At 56.5% G+C, this 15,799-nt stretch overlaps 1 protein-coding gene across 1 annotated transcript in view; it reads right to left on the bottom strand.

Annotated features, from left to right (window-relative positions):
• The window catches only part of LOC125337527 (transcription factor HIVEP3-like), a 244,864-nt gene that overhangs the window by 139,007 nt on the left and 90,058 nt on the right, over positions 1-15,799 (bottom strand). Inside the window, 1 exon segment of the mRNA XM_048327365.1 lies at positions 4,180-4,251. The gene's annotated coding sequence lies outside the window, so the exon portion shown is untranslated.

Genomic DNA, 15,799 nt, shown 5'->3' with positions numbered 1-15,799 from the left:
ACGCGGCCAGGGCCCTAAATATAAACACACAGCCCTTTCCTGGCTGCTCCAGGAACAACCCCGGCTTGTTCTCCCGAAATTGCAGCTGCTGGCAGCTCAGACGCGTCCAGGGTGGGACGTTCCCAGCCCCCTCCTGCCCCCCCTTTCTTTTTACAGTGTTTGTAGATTTATGAATAAGGCATTGATGGTGCCCAAACCTCAGAGATCCACCTCGGAGGGAGAGCTAAAATTAGCGGGAGTTTATTCCCCGAGCTGTCAGGAGGGAGGACAGCTCACGTGGGATGCTGGAGATCCGGCAGGCAAAACAGCGTTCCCAAAAAAACCCAGGGCCTGTGCTGCACCCCTTGTTGGGAGCTGAGGGGGTTTCACACACCCCACATCCCCACTTATCCAAAAAACTCGGTTGCTCCTGGAAAGTCCAGCGGATTTAAGCTGTGCCAGCGCATCCCAGCAGCTTCTGGGAGCAGAGGAAGAAGCGAGGTGCAACATGTGAGCAGTGACTGACTTGAGTTTCCATCTCAGAAGATCCCAAATCATTTTAGAGGCAGCAAAGATGGAGCTGCCATCCCTTATCAAGGAGAACCAGGCAGGGCTGGATAGGGCATGACATTTTACCAGCAAAGAATCAGGGGAAAAGGGAAAGAAACTTCATTTTCACTTCAAATGGGATCAGGGAATTCATGGCCAGGGGTGCCAGGCTTGCAGGAGAGAGGGAGGGGTCAGGAAAATCCCAGAGCAAATGGACAAGGAAAGCAGAACCTCCCTGGCTGCAGTGGAACCAGGTGTGGGGGGGTGTCCAGCTGGAGCAGAGGACACTGAGGGCAGAGCTCAGCGGGGGCTGCGGCTCCTCCCGAGGGCCAGCTCCGATCTCTGCTCCTGGGCCAGGGACAGCACCCAGGGAGCGGCTGGAGCTGGGCCAGGGCAGGCTCAGGCTGGAGAGCAGGGAAAGGTTCTTCCCCCAGAGGCTGCTGGGCACTGCCCAGGCTCCCCAGGGAATGGGCACGGCCCCGAGGCTGCCAGAGCTCCAGGAGCGTTTGGGCAGCGCTGCCAGGGATGCCCAGGGTGGGATTTGGGGTGTCTGGGCAGGGCCTGGGGCTGGAATTGATGATCCCTGTGGGTCCCTTCCAGCTCAGGGGATTCTGTGATCCTGTGACCTTGCCAATCTCAGTTAGAGGATCATGGAATAATTTGGGTTGAAAAGGACCTCAAAGCCCACCCAGTGCCACCCTTGCCATGGGCAGGGACACCTCCCACTGTCCCAAGCTGCTCCAAGCCCCATCCAACCTTGGACAGCGCTGCCAGGGATGCCCAGGGTGGGATTTTGGGGTGTCTGAGCAGGGCCAGGGATTGCACTGGATGATCCCTGTGGATCCCTTCCCACTCCGGATATTCTGGGACTCTCTAATCCATCACCTGTAGTTACCTATGGATAACCTGAGCACCCCTCAGGACCCGCCAGTGAAGGGCAGCAGGGCTGGCAGGCACCACGTGTGGCACAGCCCCTCCTTCCCCTTCCCGACCTCCGCTTACATTTCATCTCCTCGACTCGGCTTCCAAAGTTTAATGAAATTGAATCCCAGCAGGTCTTGGATGAATTAATCAGATCCCGTTCCGAGCCGCGGTGCCAGCGCCGGCAATGCCGCGGTGCCGCGGGCAGGGAGCGGCCGCAGCCACCCCGAGAGGAGCAGCGCAGCCCCTGCAGGGCCGGCCCGGCCCAGCTCAGCCCCGAGGGGTTCATTTCCAAGCCCTCCGAGTTCTCCCCTCCCCGGCTTCCCCAGCAGAAGAGCTCCCGCGGGTGGGGACAGCGATCTCCCCGTGTCAGCCCCGCTCGCTCACAGCCCTCAGCAGCAGAGTGGGAGCCCATCCCTGCAAATTCAGGCTTTTCTCACCAAAATTGATGGCTTGGGACCATCCTATCCATGTGCTCCGACTACAGCTCTTTTGCCCCCCTCCTTATTTTTCTGAGCTTTTTTCCCCTCCTCAAATCCTCCTCAGTGAAGGATTTTTTTTTTTATTCCCTGTTGCAAAGAAACCGCTAAACTATTTTGGGGTTTGTTGTTTTTTGGGGTTTTTTTTGTTTCACCAGAAACGAGCTGTGTGAATTCCGGAGAAACGGGGCTATTTTGACAAGCCAGAAGCTTTCATTCCCTGCCCCGCTCTTCCCTGATTCCCAAGCCAAGCCGACACCTCAGCGGAGCATCCTCGCTGCCCTCCCAGCATTTCCAGCTGTCCCTGCTCATCTCCTCCGCTGCCACCGCTCCGGGAAGAGCCAGCCCAGCTGCTCGGTGGCCACGGTGGCACCACGGAGGTGACAGGGACCACAGCACGGGGATATTTCCCCTTTTCCCTGTCCTCTCCGCAGCATTTCCGCGCGGGGTAATTAATTAATTCTGATCTCAGCAGAGCCTCATCAGCTCTGTCTGCTGGGCTGGGCGCGGCCCGCTCGAGTGCAGTTGTTTACAAACACGTTAAAGCCAATTTAAACCCCATTTAAACCCCATTTAAACCCCATTGTGTCGCGCTCCAGCTGCCCGAGGAGTTTTTACTCAACTCCTGGCCCCGCACCAGAACTGGGAATGACAGATTGCCAAAAAGGACGGCGAGGGAGGGGCTGTGGGGCGGCCAGACGACGCAGCAGATGAATTTATCGGGTTTATTGTCCCGCTGCCGCCGGGAGCGGAGGGCTGGAGCCAGGCCCGGCCGAAGGGACATTGCAGGGAGCGCTCGGGAGGGACAGGTCGGGAGAAAATCAGCTTGAAATGCTGAGGGAGGCGGCTCTGAGCTGTCCCGGGGAGCACAACCTGTCCCCTCCAATTATCGCCCAGCCAGAGGCTCCCCGGGACTGCCCCGGCCACCCTCAAGTCCTGCCTAAAACAATCGGTGCCTTCTGCAGCGGCAGCAGCAGCACCTCCTCCCGCAGCCTGACCCATCCCCGGAGCTCTCCCTGCCGGGCTGCCCATCCTGTGCCACCACACTTTACCTGGGAGAACACCCCACAGCCTGGATGCCGCCAAGGGATGTGTATCCCTCTGGATAAAGCCCCGAAGGAGGGAGCAAACCGTCCCATTTTCACCTGCCTCACATCAGCCAAGTGATTCCCAGTCCTTAAAATCCACCCAACACCGGCAGCAGACCCCGAGCTGAGTCCCTACAACGTGCTGGAAGAAAATATCCACGGGCAGCTCCAAGAGCTCCATTTTATTCCCACAAAGTGCCCCAAAGCGGGCAGGCATCATCCCTAAGGAAGGGAAACTTCACCAGCAAATCAGGAGACTTGACGGAGTTTGCCAGGGGGAAAGGCAGAGCTGCAAGGGAGCTGGGATTTGGGAACTGCTGGTCACCTTCAAGGGGACAGACCCAGCAGCAGCTTCTGTTTTGGGATATTTTCTATTTCCAGCTGCTGGACAAAGAGCCAGAAGGAAAATCACGGCAGCAGGAGTTGCCAGCTCCACCCTCACCCTTCAAACCAGGGATCAGAAAATCACTGCCAACACTAAACACCTCCATGGGATCACCCACAAACCAAACCAGAGCGCTCCGTCGGCGGAAACAAAGTGAAAAGCCAAGTCTGGACCAGTCCTTACCCCTCAGAACATCTGTTAATGCTCCATCAGCAACACCTGCTGTGGGAATTGCAACCCCCTGGGGCTGTGCCACCTCAGAGGGCCACAAAACCCGCGGGAGCCCACGGAAAGCGAAGAAACCATCACAAAACCAGGCAGCAAAGCCCAGGCTCGACCCCAAAGCCCTGAGGGCCCAGGGTGGGTGATCCCAAATCCCAAAGCACTGAGGGCATGGGGTGGTGATCCCCAAATCCCAAAGCTCTGAGGGCATGGGGTCAGTGATCCCCAAAGCCCTGAGGGCATGGGGTCAGTGATCCCAAATCCCAAAGCCCTGAGGGCACGGGGTCAGTGATCCCAAATCCCAAAGCCCTGAGGGCATGGGGTCAGTGATCCCAGAGCCCTGAGGGCACGGGGCCAGTGATCCCAAATCACTGAGGGCATGGGGCTGGTGATCCCAAATCCCTGGGGGCACAGGGTCTGCAATGCCTAAACCCCAAATCCCTGGGGGCACAGGGTCTGCAATTCCCACACCCCAAATCCCTGGGGGCACAGGGTCTGCAATCCCCACACCCCAAATCCCTGGAGCAGGCACTGGGGCCACGGCTGAGCCTCTTACCTGTGGGAAAGCTGCTACAGGTTCATCCTCTGAGACGGGGAGGGGACTCAGGTGTTCATAGGGAAAGGGTGCCTGAGGTGGGAAAGAAGAGACATCCGTGAGAGGAGGCAGCTTGAAAGGGGTGCCACTGTATCCCAGAGACACTCACAGCCCTCCAAATCCGGGATTTTATTCCTTGCTGCCATCCACACTTCAGGAATTTTCCCTGCTCGCCCTTTCCCTCCTTATCTCAACCCTTCTGTCACCGTTTCATCTTTATCTTTATCTTTATCTTTATCTTTATCTTTATCTCTTTATCTTTTAGGCATTTTTCCCTGTGCTGTCCTCTTCTCCCAAGCAACCAAATCGTTTTGGAGGGACGGAACTGCAGGGAGTTTTCTTTGCACGTGGAACGATCCATTTCCAGAGACACAAAGACAGGGCACGGGAGCCTGGCTGCTGCTGGGGTTTCTGGTTCTCCCAAAATCTGACCCTAAAATGCAAACTGGAGCCCATCCTGAGGAATTCTGAGCTGGGAAATGAAGCTGAGCTCGGCCCTGGGCTCTGGGCACAGTCGAGGTTGGATCATCCACTCCCAGCCTCAGTGGGGCTAAACTTTACTGGAAAAGTAAAAATTCCAACAGGTTATGGGAAAGTACTCAGGAAAAATAATGTTCTAAAGGCTGGGGCTGGCTTAATGAAGTTCACAGAATCCCAGAATCCCAGAATGGTTTGGGTGGGAAGAGAATTTAAAGTTTATCCCATCCCACCCCCTGCCATGGCAGGGACACCTCCCACTGTGCCAGGCTGCTCCAGCCCCAATGTCCAGCCTGGCCTTGGGCACTGCCAGGGATCCAGGGGCAGCCCCAGCTGCTCTGGGAATCTGTGCCAGGGCCTCAGCACTTCCTGATGCTGGGTGATGCCAGCCAGGGGGGACAAGAGACGGGCAGAGGGATGGAGGTGACTGGAGTCACCCGGTGTCCCCTCGCTGCCACTCGGAGGGAGGACAAGGGGAAGAAGGAAGGAAACCAGCAGGAACCGGGGCTGGGCACCGCACAGGGATAACGCCAGGCGGGATTCCTCTGGATCAGCCAGACCCGGCAGATGTTTGCGCACACCCGTGGCAGCAGTGCCCGGCCGTGGCAGGGGGAGGCACCGCTGTGCCCGCGCGTCCCTCCTGGGAGGTGACAGGCACGGGGGGCTCCGGACCAGTGTGCCCAGAGCTGCACCCAAACTGGTTTTCCTGAAGCTCCTCCCGCAGGGGAGCTGGGACCAGGGGCTGCGGCTGGGGGGATGCTCTCCTTTGCTGCTTCCCTCTTCCCGGTGCTTCCTTCCCTCTTCCCGGTGCTTCCTTCCCCTCTCCCCCGGTGTAACCCCGCCTCTGCTCATCAGGGCTGTCAACCCTTACCCAAATCTGAGCTTTTCTGCCTCAAATCTGGGTGGGCACGCTCTGTCCGCACCCAGCCGCTGTCCCCTGTCCGCTGCCCACCGTGCTGGTGGCCGGCACATCCCTCTCCGTGCCCGGGGCTGCCCGTGCAGGCTCGGGGAAGGCAGCCATGGCAAAGCTGGCTCCGGCACAGCGCTGCTCTATTTTACCTCCTTCGCTGCTTGGAAAACATTTGGAGGGAGCCAGGCGGGACGCGCACACATTCCAGCTCCAGGAATAGCACAGCTCTGCAGAGCTCCAGAGCTCCCTCGGAGCTCCTCAGCCTCTCCCCGTGCACGGAGCAGCCCCGGGAAGGCAGAGCAGGGTTCCCGCAGCTGGGATGGATCTCTGCGGGAAGGCAGAGCTTGGAATCCCGGCATGGTTTGGGTGGGAAGGGAATTTAAAGTTCATCCCATCCCACCCCTGCCATGGGCAGGGACACCTCCCACTGTGCCAGGCTGCTCCAGCCCCAATGTCCAGCCTGGCCTTGGACACTGCCAGGGATCCAGGGGCAGCCCCAGCTGCTCTGGCAATTCCATGCCAGTCCCTGCCCACCCTGCCAGGGAACAATTCCTGCCCAAGATCCCACCCAGCCCTGCCCTCTGGCACTGGGAAGCCATTGCCTGGGTCCTGGCCCTGAATCCCTTGTCCCCAGTCCCTCTGCAGCTCTCCTGGAGCCCCTTCAGGCCCTGCAAGGGGCTCGCAGCTCTCCCTGGAGCCTTCTCCTCTCCAGCTGAGCACCCCCAGCTCTCCCAGCCTGTCTCCAGAGGGGCTCCAGCCCTGCAGCAGCTCCATGGATTCCTCTGGACTCTCCCCAGCAGCTCCACATCCTACTGGGGTTGGAATTCCCAGCTCTGCAGGTGGGGAATCACCTGAGTGGGGCAGAGGGACGGAATCCCCCTTCCCTGCTGTCCACGCTGGGCTCAGCCCAGGCCCGGGGTGGGGTGGGACCTTCCCAGGGGAGCTCAGGGCTCTTTGCTGTCCCACCCTGTCCCATTCCTGCCCCGCCGGTCCCAGCTTCAGCCGGGGTCACGCCGGGTCAGAGGCTGCTGAGGGCAGATCTTCATCCCTGCCTGGTGACCCGCGGCTGCCCGCTGGCACCAGTGGCATTGCTGGCAGCGTCACTGGGCTGTGACAGCCTGGGGACACCAACCCCAGCACCTCCAGTCCAGCCTGCACCGGCACCAGCACCGAGCCCTGTGGGAATCTCTTTTCCCACTTTTTCCATCATTACTCCACACTTTTTGCCCTTCATCCCTGATTCGGGGCTCTGGTTCTTTGGAGTGGGGCAGAGCCCCAAGGCAGCCCTTTCCCTCCTGGATTGTGGAATCAGGAAGGTGCTTTGGAAGCTGCTAAACAAAGCCCAGGATCCATAAAAACTCCGGGATGGTTGTCATGGCAACCCACGCACGTGTGTCTGTGTGTGCCTGGCACGCTGCCTCCATCCCGGGTTGCCACGGGCAACACGAGCCAGCTCCCAGTCCCGGCGACATCCCTGGGCTGCCTGGTGGCACCTGGAGGCAGCAGAGATGTCCTGAGGTGTCCCTGAGCTCGGCTCTGGCTCAGGCTCGGGGGGATTTTCTCTCCCTCCTGGTTGCTCCTTTCGGGCTGCCCCAGCACCTGAACCCAGCTCGTGGCTCCGTCCCAAACAGATGGTGCAAGGAAAGGCCAAAAACCATTTGAACCCCTCTCCTGCGGGGGCTGAGCCTGCTCTGCTGCCTGGCAAAGAGACCAAGGGCCTGGGGAAAGGCGCTGCTGGAAATCTGGGCTCCAGAGGGGCAGGAGGAGGGTGAAATCAGCGTCACCCCCAGCCAAGGGACACATTCCTGGCCCTGCCGCTGCTGTCCTCAGGGGGCTGTGCCACCTCATTCGTGTCCCTTCTCCTCGCTGGGAGTTCTCAGCCTCAATTCTCCTTTCCATCACCTGCCTCGTTAGCAAAACACAGCTCTGGTTCTCCCCAGACCAAGCAGAAGCAGCAGATGGCCGAGGCAGGAGGTCGGAGCCGGGGATGGAGGTGTCCATTAGAGGGTCGGGGGTGCCAGGATCTGGGATGTGGCACAAACAGAGGCACAGCAGTGCCAGGGACAGCCCCAGGGCAGGGGTTTGGGTCATGGGACTGCCGGAAAAGTCTGGGTTTCACTTGAAAGGATAGAAAAAAAATCACAGCTCGGTGATGCGGCAAAGAGCAGCCCTCACGTGGCTCCAACTCTGTCCCTGCCCCCACCAAAACCTCCAGCGGAATAGGGGGAAAAAGCGAAAAAAAAGAGAAAAAACAAAAGGGGAAAGAACAAAAAGAACAACCACAGAGGCAACTGCAGGAATAAGGGCAGGGCAAAATCCCAGGAAAGCAGAAATGTTGTTATATAAAACCACTCAGAGCATCTTTTGGGATGCTGGGCTCGCCCCAGGCAGTTCTGGAACCCTGGACCAGAGAATCAAAGAGAAGGTCCAGCAGAACCACCTCCTTCATCCCTCCAGAACCACCTCCTTCATCCCTCCAGAACCACCTCCTTCATCCCTCCAGAACCACCTCCTTCATCCCTCTGGAATCCCCTCCTTCATCCCTCCAGGACCATCTCCTTCATCCCTCCAGGACCACCTCCTTCATCCCTTCAGGACCATCTCCTTCATCCCTTCAGGACCATCTCCTTCATCCCTCCAGGACCACCTCCTTCATCCCTTCAGGACCATCTCCTTCATCCCTTCAGGACCATCTCCTTCATCCCTCTGGAATCCCCTCCTTCATCCCTCCAGGACCATCTCCTTCATCCCTCCAGAACCATCTCCTTCATCCTTCCACGTGGGGTTTTTCTGAATATCTCAGGAGCATCCTCAGCCCGGGAATGTAACCCCAAAACTCTTCCTCTGCCCATTTAGAGTGAGTGTTTCCCACTAAAAGATGTGGCCAAACCCCCTGTCCAGCTATCAGCAGTGCAGGATTCTGGATTCTGGAAACATTGATCCCTTTGGAGAAGTTAAAGGAGAAAAAGCTGCATGTTTCCTTCGAGTCCAAAAAAAGAAAAAGAAAACCAAGAAAAAAAAAAAAGAAAAAGGAAAAAAAAGTGTGAGGGAATAAAAACCTGCAAATAATCGACGGGTGGGAACGCCAGATTGAGCAGAAATTTCTGGGGAGCTGTGTTTTGCTAACGAGGCAGGTGATGGAAAGGAGAATTGAGGCTGAGAATTACAAAACTGAACTCCCAGCGAGGAGAAGGGACACGAATGAGGTGGCACAGCCCCCTGAGGACAGCGGCGGCAGGGCCAGGAATGTGTCCCTTGGCTGGGGGGTGACGCTGATTTCACCTTCCTCCTGCCCCTCTGGAGCCCAGATTTCCAGCAGCGCCTTTCCTCAGCACGTTCCTGCTGGAAAAGCTGATTCTCCTCCGGTTTTTCCCCAGCAGGACTTCCCAAACTCTGCTTCCCTGGGGCTCCTGTGTCCCCAAAGAGCCCGGCGACCCCCAGCAGGACACAAACGCCCTCTGGAAATCCCTTTTCCAGTGGGAATTTCGCCTGCCTCGGCACAGACAGCAAAACAACCCGAGGGCAGCGTGGCCTTGCCCCTCCTGCTGTTCCCAGGGTGTCCCCCCCCTTTTCCCAGCTGGAAAAAGGAGGAATGTGGCTCACACCCTTTAGGTCAGCTGCAGCTCAATTAAAACCAATCATTTGATTATTTCTAACCATTTCATTCAAATTCTCCTCCCCGGCTCCTGCCGTGCGTTAATTCCCGCTGCGAAGTGCTGCCTTCACGAGCTTTTATTGGGAGATTCATCTCCGTGCCAAGATAAAAAACCCCCAGGAAACCGCCCCGATCCCCCAGATCCTCTCATCAACCTCTCAGGCCCTACCTGAGCATCCCTGGAAAGGTTCAGGGGTCTGTGAGGAATCCCTGGAGCAGCCGGGATCCCGGATCCCTTGGGGTGAACCTTCCCTGCAGGAGCTGCCTTGGGAAAGCTTTTCCACGTGCCTTGGGGCAGCTCTGGGGGGAACCCTCAGGACAGAGAACTGGGAAGGTCCTGCTGGGATCTTCCAGCTGGGAAGGGGCTGCTCCAGGAACGGGGAGGGATCAGGGATGCTCCAAACTCCCCTCAGCTTGCAGGGAACGAGGTGAAGAGAAGCAGAACGACACCAGTGAAGCAAAACCACTCTCATTTCTTGCTATTCTAAAGGCTGACGTTCACCCTGCTGCCAAATAAACCCCAAACTCGATCTGAGCAGGACCCCGGACTCCAAACCAGCACCCCAAAACCCCCTCCAGCTCTCATTAGGAGCCAGGCTGCTCCTGGGCATGGCTGAGAGGCGAATTTGGGTGATCTGGAGGTGCCAGGAGATGAGAACATCGCTGAAGGACGATGAGAGAGATGTCTGCACACCCGGAACGCCTTCAAACTGGGCACTTCAGAGCAGCTCCACCAAAATTCCGCGCTGTGACCCCTGAGCCACCACCCTGCAGGCACAAGGACACCTCGGAGAGCCTCTTCCCACATGAACCTGCCCTGAGAGCAGATTTTGAGGCCCCTCAGGGACACCTCAGAGAGATCCCACCCAGCCCTGCCCTGAGAGCAGATTTTGTCATCACCTGCAGGCACAGGGACACCTTTCACACAAATTTACCCCAAGGACAGATTGTGCCACCCCTCAGGGACACCTTTCACCCCCAGCCATGCCCCAAATGCAGATTTTGTCCCCCCTCTTCACCCCGCTGTGGCAGGGACGCCGAGCTCGGGCACTCAGCTCTGCCTGGCACAGCAGCCAAAGGGTTAAGTGGAATTTATGAGTTGATCCAAATCCCTGAAGGCGTTTCCTGGCGGTGCCTCCTGCTGCTGACAGCGCCTCAAACTACCAACAACCCCAAAATGCCGTGAGCAGCCTCCCTCTGAGCCCGGGGAGCAGGAGAGGAACGAGGGAGACGCGGTTTTCCAGGGAGAGCAGAGCGATGTCTGGGATGCCTGGGAACAGCCCCATCCCGAGTCCCAGACCCTGGCTGGAGCCCAGCTTCAGGAAGGATTTTGCTGCTGCCTCGAAAATGAACCAGGGGAAGAGCCAAGTTCGCATCCAGCTCCGAGAGGCTGAGCGCTCCCAGCTCCTCCCCGTGCCAAGAGCTCCAGAAAATCCGAGGCTGGGTTATTCCCTGGGAGGATGCACTCGGAAAACTCCCGAGGTCGCAGGTAGCGATCCCACTGCTCCCCAAATCCAGTTTAATCCAATCCCTCTGGGAAACCCTGGAAAACCTAAATCTGCCACTTCCCGGGGGCAATATTTGGGATTAATTTAGAGTTTAGGGAGTGGAAGTGGGGTAGAAGCCAAATTTTCCTATTTAATGGGGAAAAAGATGCAGGGAAATGTCACAGTCAGCTCTGGCAGGTTTACAGAGCAGAACCCATTGGAGCCTCTGGAATTTGGGACGAAAATCAAAGGAATGAGTGGGGGGAGGCTCCCTAAAGGCCGATCCTGATGGGCTCTCACCCTCCCTGAGCAAAATGTAAATAGATGTAAAATTTTCAGTGGCATGAACTAAATTATCACCTCCAAAGGATTCCAGTGTTTTCCAAGCACGCTCGTTGCTCCTTGGGAATGATTTCACTGCCATGAAGTTAGGGATGAACGGGAATGTTGCTCATGGAAAACACAGCTCGTTTATGACTTTATTTTAGACACTTAAATCAGCGAGGATCGGCTCAGCCCAACTGCAATAATCATTTTAGCAGCAGAGTCAAAAAGCAAATGCAAAAGTAATGCCTCACCCCAAATAGAATCGCTGTGCTGTCCCAAAATTCTCCTAAAAAACCCTCTCAGCTTCCCCCTTCCAGCTGGAAATTTGTCATGGCAGAATTCCTGGATTTGGGGAAGGGGATCTTCGAATCCCATGAAAATTGGCTCCAGGTCACACACGGCTGCAAATCCTCACCCACACCTGGGGCTCTGCTTGCTCCGGCTCTGCCACCCCCGGATTTGGGACACGATTCCAGGGAGGCACCAGGAGGGTGCCCTGCTTCCCAAAAACGCCACAGCCCCTGAGGAAGGGACGTCAAGAACACCTTTCACGTGCTCCTGGAGCGAGCCCTGGGAGTGCCGCGATTCCGGCCGCTCCGAAATTGAGCAACGGCTCCATCGATCTGGAGAGGGAGGCAAATAAAATCCAGGACTCGGACAAAGAAGCCGGAGGGGAAGTTGCACAAGATCCTGGCACAGCTGCCGCTCCAGGGCTCGGGTTCAACCCGGGAAATGTCCCCCGGGCTGTGGCAGGAGCCAGAGGGGCCTGTGCCGGGTCCTGCTGCTGGCCCAGCTCCCCAGGCTGGGAATGAGCTGCTGGAGCTAATTAGCAAATGGAGTTCTGGACCCCCACAAACTGTCCCTGGAATCGTGGAATCACGGAGCAGTCGAGGTCGGGATGAACATCCAAGACCTTTGAGTCCAACCCTCAGCCCAGCACCCACCACCGTGGTCACCACAGAGCCATCACCTCAAGTGCCTCATCCATGGGTTCTGTGAACACTTCCAGGGGTGGTGATTCCACCATCCAAGGCTGGACCACCCTTTCCATGAGGAAATTTTTCCTAAAATCCAACCTAAACTTCTCCTGGCCCAGCCTGAGGCCGTTCCCTCTCCTCCTGTCCCTGTTCCCTGCCAGCAGAGCCCGATCCCCCCGGCTGCCCCCTCCTGTCAGGGACTTGTGCAGAGCCACAGGGGCCCCCCGGAGCCTCCTTTGCTCCAGGCTGAGCCCCTTTCCCAGCTCCCTCAGGAATTCTCCAGCCCCTTCCCAGCTCCATTCCCTTCCCTGGACTCACTCCAGCCCCTCAGTGTCCCTCTTGTCACTGCCACCCTGGTGCCATCCCAGCAGCAGCAGCAAGGCAGAAATATCCCAAAGATAAACGGGAATGTTCCCCGTGCTGCAGCCAAGGCAGCTCTGCCTCTGTTTGCTTTTCCTAAAAATCACGGGAAGGGAGAGAGGAGCTTGAATTAAAGAAGGTTTATTTGCAAAGCTGAGAAGTGCCGAAATCATGGCTGGCCCCACAACCTTGGCTTGTCCCGTTATGTCCAAAAACTGGGATTTACATCCATGGAAAGGTTCCTTTCCTTTCTTTTTGTGGGATTTTTTGCTGGACTTCTGCCCCATTCTGCAAGCCAAGCAGCTCAGGCCGGTGCTGGGAGACCCTTTCTGATATGATTTTAACATTTAACATTTAACACCTGGATGTTATTTTAACTTTGTTTCCACGCAGTTGCACTGGAATCGTGGGATAATCGAATTCCAGTGGGAATATTTCTCCTCCTCGGCAGCAGCTCGCTGTCCTTAAAAGCACCAAATCAGGGTCTGCTCAGTAGAGAGGAGTTCGTGGCTGGCACAGGGCGGATGGAGGCTCCCTGGGTAAATTCAGGATTTTAACCCTTCCACGGCACAGACGGAGCTCTGCACTAAAATGTGGTGTGGCTGCTAATTACCAAACCCAGCAATTAACTGCCCACAGTACAGGTTTTGCCCCAAGCCCCTTGTATTTCCCATTCCCAGCTCGGATGACGCCACGTGGCTCCATCCCAACATAATTTCAACCCCTTGGGTGCCAACATCTGCAGAACTTCTCTGTCTACAGCTTCAAAGTCACATCTGATGGCCCTGAGCACCTGAACGGCTGAGTTTAGATCCGTTCTCTGCGTGGTTTTATGGAAAAAAAATAAAATTCTTATCCCTGGCAGTGCCCAAGGCCAGGCTGGACATTGGGGCTGGAGCAGCCTGGGACAGTGGGAGGTGTCCCTGCCATGGCAGGGGTGGCACTGGGTGGGAATTAAGGTCCCTCCCAGTCCAAACCAGGCTGGGATTCTCTGAAAGAAGGAGAAAAGCAGTGGCACCAAGTGTTGCCATCCTTTAGTGCCGAGGCACAGTGAGATGGGGAATTTAAAACAACTCTTTAAACCTGGGCAGGGAAACCTCAGTGAGAGCAAAGAGCTGGAAAGACCAGAGGTGAGTTCATCCTGAGCCAGGCAAGGATGATTTTATAACAATTTTTCTCATCATTTTTAAATGATCGTTTTTATTCCTTGTTAATGGTTAGTGTGGGGTGTGAATGTCCACGTAGACAATGAAGAGCTATGAAATATTTGGGCGTTTTCCCCGAGGATTCTGGAGGGTTTCACACACCCCAAAATCCCCTCCCTGCGTGTCCTGCCCCAGTTCTCATCTTCCCGTGCTCAGGACTGAAAACATCGGAATTTTAGTTCACCCCAGCCGGGATTTTCCTCATCTTGAGGTCGGGATCAGCCTTCCCACATCCATCCAAAGCCTCCAACTGCTTCCATCACCAGGAAAAAGCCAAATTCCTCCGCGGAGAGCGCCCAGGGGCAGGGATGGGAGCGGTCCCAGCCCCGGGGGTGCTGCCAGGTAGGAGTTTTATCGCTGGTATTTATCACCGCGTCAGGAGCCCGGCTTAAACTCGGTTTTAACTCCTTTGGAGTGCCAGGAATGAGTGTCAGCGCCTGGGGAAGGCCAGAGCCAAGGGAAGCTTTAAATAAACCTGTCAGGGAGATGCTGAAGAGCCCAAATCCATCACCCAAATCAGCACCCCGCACACCCAAACCTTTTCATCTCCCCTTTATTCCACTCTCAGGGCTCACCAAGGCCCAGCATCCCTAAAGCTGGAGAGGTGATACTCCTTTCTCCTCATAAATCATGGTAATCACCCTTCTAAGCACGAGCATGCCTTCCTTTTCATGGAAAACAAGGAGAAGAGGAGGGGGAAAAGAAGAGGCAGCCTGCCAGGGATGGGAGCGCTTCGGGAGCTGACAAAAGACAAGAGAATTTGGGCTGCGTTTCTTTTTCCTTTTTTTTCTTCCTTTTTTTTTTTTTTTTTTTTTTTTTTTTTTTTTTTTTTGGTTAATAATAATTAAAATAAAAAAAACCAGAAGCAGCTTTGCAAAGAGGAATTCACAAGTTGTTATGGGAACTGGCAGCACAGATGCTGCCCCAAGGGAGCGCTGAGCGGGATGGAAATGTGGCACGAGCGTCTGTAAAGGGCACGTGAGATTTCACCTGAATTAGGCTGTAAAATACCCCTGGCAGTGCCCGGGGGGTGCCAGCCCCGAGCCACGGCTTGGGCACCGCATCGGCCCCAAAATGTGGCCACGGTGCCCCAGGGCAGCGCTGGCTGGAGGGTTTTACTCGCTGAGGCCCTGAGTGCCCTGCCCCGTGGAGGTATCACCTTCCCGTCCTCTCAGTACCGATTTTCCTTCACCCCAGCCACGATTTTCCTCATCTTGAGGTCGGGATCAGCCTTCCCACATCCATCCAAAGCCTCCAACTGCTTCCATCACCAGGAAAAAACCAAATTGCTCTGCGGAGAGCGCCCAGGGGCAGGGGTGGGAGCGGCCCCAGCCCCGCGAGAGGATCCCTCCCTGGCGTTTGTTTGTTTGTTTTGACAGCACATCCATTTCCCACACATTTTCCAGGACCTCTGGGCTTGGAAATGACCTGGCTCAGAGCTGGGCAGTGGAACCGGGAGCAGTTTGGGATGCTGGAAGCGAGGAGGACACGAGGGGAAGGTTTTGTCTCTTTGGGAAGCAACTGAGGCCCCCATCTCTGTACAAATGAAACCGCTCACCCCTGTTTTCCAGCCTCCTTTTCCATGGAAGGAGGGGATGTGAGGCTTGGAGAAGGACTGACCCCCTCTGCCCCAACCCCTGCACACCCCAGGAGCAGCCAGGAATGGAGACATCAAAATCCTCTGGGGTGTTTTGGAACTGGAAAGTTTAATTTATAAACACCTTTGTGCCTCTGAGGGGCTGGAACGAGTCCAGGGAAGGGGAAGGAGCTGGGAAGGGGCTGGAGAATTCCTGAGGGAGCTGGGAAGGGGCTCAGCCTGGAGCAAAGGAGGCTCAGGGGGGCCCCTGTGGCTCTGCACAAGTCCCTGACAGGAGGGGGCAGCCGGGGGGGTCGGGCTCTGCTGGCAGGGAACAGGGACAGGAGGAGAGGGAACGGCCTCAGGCTGGGCCAGGGCAGGCTCAGGGTGGGCAGCAGCAGGAATTTCCCCGTGGAAAGGGTGCTCAGGGATTGGCAGGGGCTGCCCAGGGAGGTTTGGAGTGCCCAGCCCTGAAGCGTTCAGAAGCTGAGCAGATGCAGCACTTGAGGACAGGGTTTAGTGGGGTTCGTTAGGGTTAGGTGGCACTTGAGGACAGGGATTATTTGGGATTCAGTTGAAGGTTGGATTGGATGATCTTGGACATCTC

The sequence above is a fragment of the Corvus hawaiiensis genome, chromosome 23 (genome assembly GCF_020740725.1).
Source record: "Corvus hawaiiensis isolate bCorHaw1 chromosome 23, bCorHaw1.pri.cur, whole genome shotgun sequence".
Taxonomy (NCBI): Eukaryota; Metazoa; Chordata; class Aves; order Passeriformes; family Corvidae; genus Corvus; species Corvus hawaiiensis.
The sequence above is the reverse complement of the archived record's forward strand: the minus strand, read 5'-3'. Positions and strand labels throughout refer to the sequence as shown.